The 5,296-nt window shown below is 42.9% G+C and overlaps 1 long non-coding RNA gene across 1 annotated transcript in view; it reads left to right on the top strand.

The window, feature by feature from the left end:
* The window catches only part of LOC118416746, a 3,622-nt gene extending 382 nt beyond the window's left edge, over positions 1-3,240 (top strand). Inside the window, exon 2 of the long non-coding RNA XR_004831256.1 lies at positions 705-3,240. This is a non-coding gene — a long non-coding RNA (uncharacterized LOC118416746). The remainder of the gene's footprint in view (positions 1-704) is intronic.
* Positions 3,241-5,296: the final 2,056 nt, after the last annotated feature.

Here is a 5,296-nt window from a genome sequence, read left to right as displayed (position 1 = left end):
CTTTCAGTTCAGGTATTTACTACTCCCTGTCGAGGAGGTTAAATAGAATCTCCTTGCTCCTGTCGGTGTAAAGTCATAAGATTACTCGTGATGGCATGTAATCACTGTGGATGAAAAAAACGGAACTTTGACGGCATAATTTGAGAGTTAGTTTTCCAGCGTCGAAGTTGGGTGGGGGACGGGGGTAACGTTAGCGTTAATTTACGTGTTCGGAAATGTCTCTTTTTGTAGATTTACCCGAAAGTTTGAATCTTCTTTTTCGGGATAACATCCCACTTGACGTACATTTTACGGATCGAGACGATTGTGGACAGAAATGTAATTTTTTCATGGTTATTTTTGATAGTTAGCCTGTTAACCATACCATCGGGGCGCTCGCCGTGATCTCTTCGGCGCCTTAGGGGTAGCCGGCCCGCCCAGTTATTAGCGCAGGCCGGGGGAGTTTTTACGGGGTTGGGTTGGATTTCGTCGCACCCGAAAACACAAGCAGGTCGGTGCCTCAGCACCCTGGATGCCGATTAGCGGGTAATGGTGACCAAGCTAAGAATAGTAAGATCAGTGATATTTTGTAGGGCATTTAAAGTAAAGCTCAATGTGCCTTCTGGGTCCCATGACTGTATGTGAACTATTTTTAGCATTTATATTGTGTAAAGTGATGTTTAGTCTGTCATTCTAATGAAACTTCCTGTATCCCTGTGCTTTAGGTGCTGAGTAATTGTCCCAGCTATCAAGATGTTGCTGTCCACCCATACCATTAGAATGTACCAGTAGTCCAGTGCTGGCTTGCACACAGGTGAAGTGTACTAGTACCTGGATTCTGCCCACGTATAAATATATATTAAGGAAGTCCCGTATGCAAGAGTGAGAGACACTGATTTTACATCAGCAAAGAAACTGAAAGAACAGCTTGACAAGAAGATTGATTCCTTCAATCCCACATCACATGTGACTGTCAACACAACACAAGTACACACAAGAGTAATCTGACAACTCAGGACAAGACTACAGTACCACAGAACAACACCCCTACTGCTCAGGACAAGGTTACAGTACCACCGAACAACACCCCAACTGCTCAGGACAAGGTTACAGTACCACAGAACAACACCCCTACTGCTCAGGACAAGGTTACAGTACCACAGAACAACACCCCTACTGCTCAGGACAAGGTTACAGTACCACAGAACAACACCCCAACTGCTCAGGACAAGGTTACAGTACCACAGAACAACACCCCTACTGCTCAGGACAAGGTTACAGTACCACAGAACAACACCCCAACTGCTCAGGATAAGGTTACAGTACCACAGAACAACACCCCAACTGCTCAAGAGATGTAAATATGTGTACAGTAAGCTCAGTAAGTGCAAAGTTAAAGTAGTGGCACTAAGTTTGATTCCTCCATATGCAGGCGAGTTTGCCAAGTCAAGACATCCCTGTTGTGTCGGATTTGTTCGATCCAAACAACCTCGACCTCCAGCACCATGAACTCCTGCACAAATGTTTAGATGTTAATGTTGACATGTCAGATAGTCATATCAAAACTGTTGAAAAAACACAAGGACACAAGCTAAAGGTCCTGGCTTTTTCCGCCACAGAGCAGGGCGTATAGGGGCATCTATTAGTGGGGCAGTGTATCACAGCAACCTAGGACAGCCTCCTCAGTCAATAGTTAAGGCTATATGCTAATCACACCTGTATAAGGTAGACACAAGGGCCACAAGGTATCACGTATGTAAGTAAGATGGAAGAGGCTGCCATCAAAGTGTATGAGACATGCATGAAGCCCAACCATGTCAACTTCCAGGTTAAGAAGTGCAGTCTCTTCATATGTAAAGAACACCCTTGCCTCCATGCGACCCCTGACTTTCTTGTATCATGTGATTGCTGTGGGATGGGATGTGGGGAGATAAAATGTCCGATTTCTGTACCTGACGGTAGCTTTGACAAGTGATGTCCATAACAAGAGTTCATGTCTGGAAAAGGTAATTGGGGTATTTAACTTTAAGAGAGCCCGCAACTACTACCATCATGTTCAGCAGCAATTGTTTGTTCTAACAGAGAGGAAATAGGTATTGTGATTTTGTAGTATCTGCATGGGACCAGAATGGGAATGCCCACTAATAGTCTGTGACAGAATCAAACCTGACCCAGAACACTCAAAGATGGTTCTGTTCAAACTGCAAGCATTTTGGAGGATTTGCATTCTGTGAGATTCTCGGCCGCTGGAACACAAGGAAAATGTGATGTGCCAGTGAAGGTCCCTGACTCAAATGCAATCTGTCTTTGACGGGAACAGATGAGTCAAGATGATGTCACATGTAGCAATTCTGATTGCCCATATGGTAGGTTCAGTCGGGCTTGTTTGGGACTAGGTGAGGTTTCTCTGCTTACCCTGCACTGCCAGCCATAGAGCAGGACCTTTTTTTCTGCAAAACTTCTGCCACTGCAAATGTTGCCATTGGTTTTACATGTTTGATGTGTAAGATGCTCCTATACGCCCTGCCACTTGTTATCCTGTGATTTTATAAATCTGTCAACTGTAACATTATAAGAATAGTATAACATAAGCTGTGTAACTACACTGACTAGCTAGAGCATATTTCCTTTATATAAATTTTTGTCAGTTGAATTACTGTGTAACTACACTGACGTAACTAAACTGACTAGCTAGAGCTAATATTTTCTTTATAAATTAAGTCATCTGTATTACTGTGTAACTACACTGGCTAGAACTTATTTATGCTTAAGTCTGCCAACTGTATTACTAGTACTGTGTAACTACACTGACTAGCTAGAGCATATTTCTTTTATATAAATTTGTCAGTTGTATTACTGTGTAACTACACTGACTAGCTAGAGCATATTTCTTTTATATAATTTTTTCATCTGTATTACTGTGTAACTACACTGGCTAGAACTTATTTATTCTCAAGTCTGCCAACTGTATTACTAGTACTGTGTAACTACACTGACTAGCTAGAGCATATTTTCTCGTCAGTTGTATTACTGTCTAACCACACTGACTGGCTAGAACTTATTTTATTCACTACACCAGCTAGAACTTATTTTGAAAGACATTATGATTAGAGTTGCCAGATACTGACATTGATTTTGTACTGTTTGTCATTCTACTAGTTTGCTGTAATTTCTTGATGTCAGCAGTTAACACATAGATGCTTAACATTAGTGTCCTAAGTATCTACCATTGAATAAACTGTTTTCTTGTCTTCAAACAAATATTGAGTCTTGCAAAAATTGTACTGAGTAAATCTTTTATTCATCACAGGTCCATATACATGCCATAGCACACCCAGCAGCCAATTATCATCTCATTGATACTAGTATAAAGTAGTGTTCAACCAGGCAGTATTATTTTTTGCTCAACATTCAAGCATTTTCTTACCAAACCTCACCAAGCAGGAAGTAATTGCTTGCTGCTCAACACATTCGGCAACTCAGTTGTCTGTGTTTCAGCCGGCACTGGCTCCTCACTTGATATCGCTAAGTTAGCCATTTCCACGTCTAGCGGCACATCTTCAACTTTGGTCAAATCGATATCTTGCAAACGGTACCCAGTAGGATTTTGCGGTGTCCTCTTTGCTGCAGCCTCTACCCGTTGTTCAGCGACTCGCTTTGTGCGCTCTTTAGCCCGTTCAGCCCTCTCTTCTGCCGTCTTCTGTAGCTTTTCCTTTGTCCCTTCTTCTATGTAGTCTTTCCTTCCAAGGTTGAGAGTGGGAACCCAGTCAACATTGTGTCTATCCCATACAGGGGCAGCATTCCCAGAAACAAAATGACGACCACATACCCGCTCGGTTTCAAGAATGTTTTTTGTTGTCGTGTCTCCGCGGCTGATCGCCGAAATCCACAACCTCCGGCGTTCTTGAGTGAGCTTCTCGTGTTCCACTCCTTAACTACTTTAGGTACAGAAAAAAATGAAATCTTCTCCCTGTATTTTCCATCGGTTCTCGATCCACAGCCGACAAAGAACCATCGCTAGAACCGGCGTAGGGGACGCTACGCATGGTCACAAAGATGGCGGATAGCAACCGTTGCTAAGGTCAGATCACGTGACTGAAAGCCGAGAATACAGTCATAGATTGGAGTGCATTACAACAACACCTAGTATATGTGTCCTTTCTTCAGTTATCCTCTTTGGAATGTTTTGACAAAATCCCCCTGCAGTTCCAACATTCAATGTTAGGGGGCTGAAACATGCCCAACCTTGTCCTGACGTCAAAAGCTACCCGCCACCCAAATGTCAAGACCGTATCAAGACCGGAACAATGGATACATTAAAAACACTTATAATAGAATATTCTATAAGAATGCAAATTACCTCTTATTTTGCAAAATTTCTATTTCATTTTGAACATCTTTGCCAAAGCTAATTGATATTAGACACGCAATATCCTTACAAAAATGCCAACATTATATCACATTCCTTTACAAGACAGAAACGTTCAGAAGGGACTGCTTCCCCAATACATTCATAGATTGGAATGCATTATCACAACATCTAGTTTATACGTCACCATCACATTCTCCTCACATAATGTTCAGTCCTTTTCGTCATGACGGACGCTCTGTTCACCGCCGATGGGCCCGTCTGTGTGCAGCAAGGCCGGCTCGTCCACAGGTCTGGCCTACCTGCCTTAGTGCCTAGGCCAGGGACTGGACCCTTGCTCCTCTCCGTTAGAATTCTCCAGGTTGCACGGTCCTTTGTACTTGTCTCCGCAAACTTGAGACTCCCGACCAGTATCCTTTGCAATTTGATCCTTCCAGTGCTTCGGAGGTCTCGATCCCGCGGCCTTGTCTTTTGAAACTCCTTGTAGCATAGGCTTTGTGGACTTACTACATGTCCGAACCACTTTAGTCTACTAAGTCTTATCATGGCATCGACAGCCTTATGCCTGATTTCCGCAGGTCTCACAGCATAATTCCATTGTTTGACATGGTTCACGTCTCTTCCTTCTTCTGTCAGCCTCCTTTGTATCCAGGGCGTTTCAAGTTCTTTGGAGCCTTGGTGAAGCGTGTGCGTATGTACGTAGAAGGCATGAAAAAGGAATACTTCGAGCTTGGACATTACAGTAGTGAGCCAAGTACTATGGCTTCCTCAGCTCCATTCTATGACATAAGTAGCCGTTCTCAATATTTTTTCCAATTTGCATCATGTATTTCCATATTTTGCAGCAGCTTTGTACTATTTACAGTGATGGTCGAATATTTTGAAAACGGTGAAAAATTGGTGCGCGCGAGGACGTCATCCATAGAATCATAACAAGATGGCCTAATG

The sequence above is a fragment of the Branchiostoma floridae genome, chromosome 5 (assembly GCF_000003815.2).
Source record: "Branchiostoma floridae strain S238N-H82 chromosome 5, Bfl_VNyyK, whole genome shotgun sequence".
Lineage (NCBI taxonomy): Eukaryota > Metazoa > Chordata > Leptocardii > Amphioxiformes > Branchiostomatidae > Branchiostoma > Branchiostoma floridae.
The sequence above is the reverse complement of the archived record's forward strand: the minus strand, read 5'-3'. Positions and strand labels throughout refer to the sequence as shown.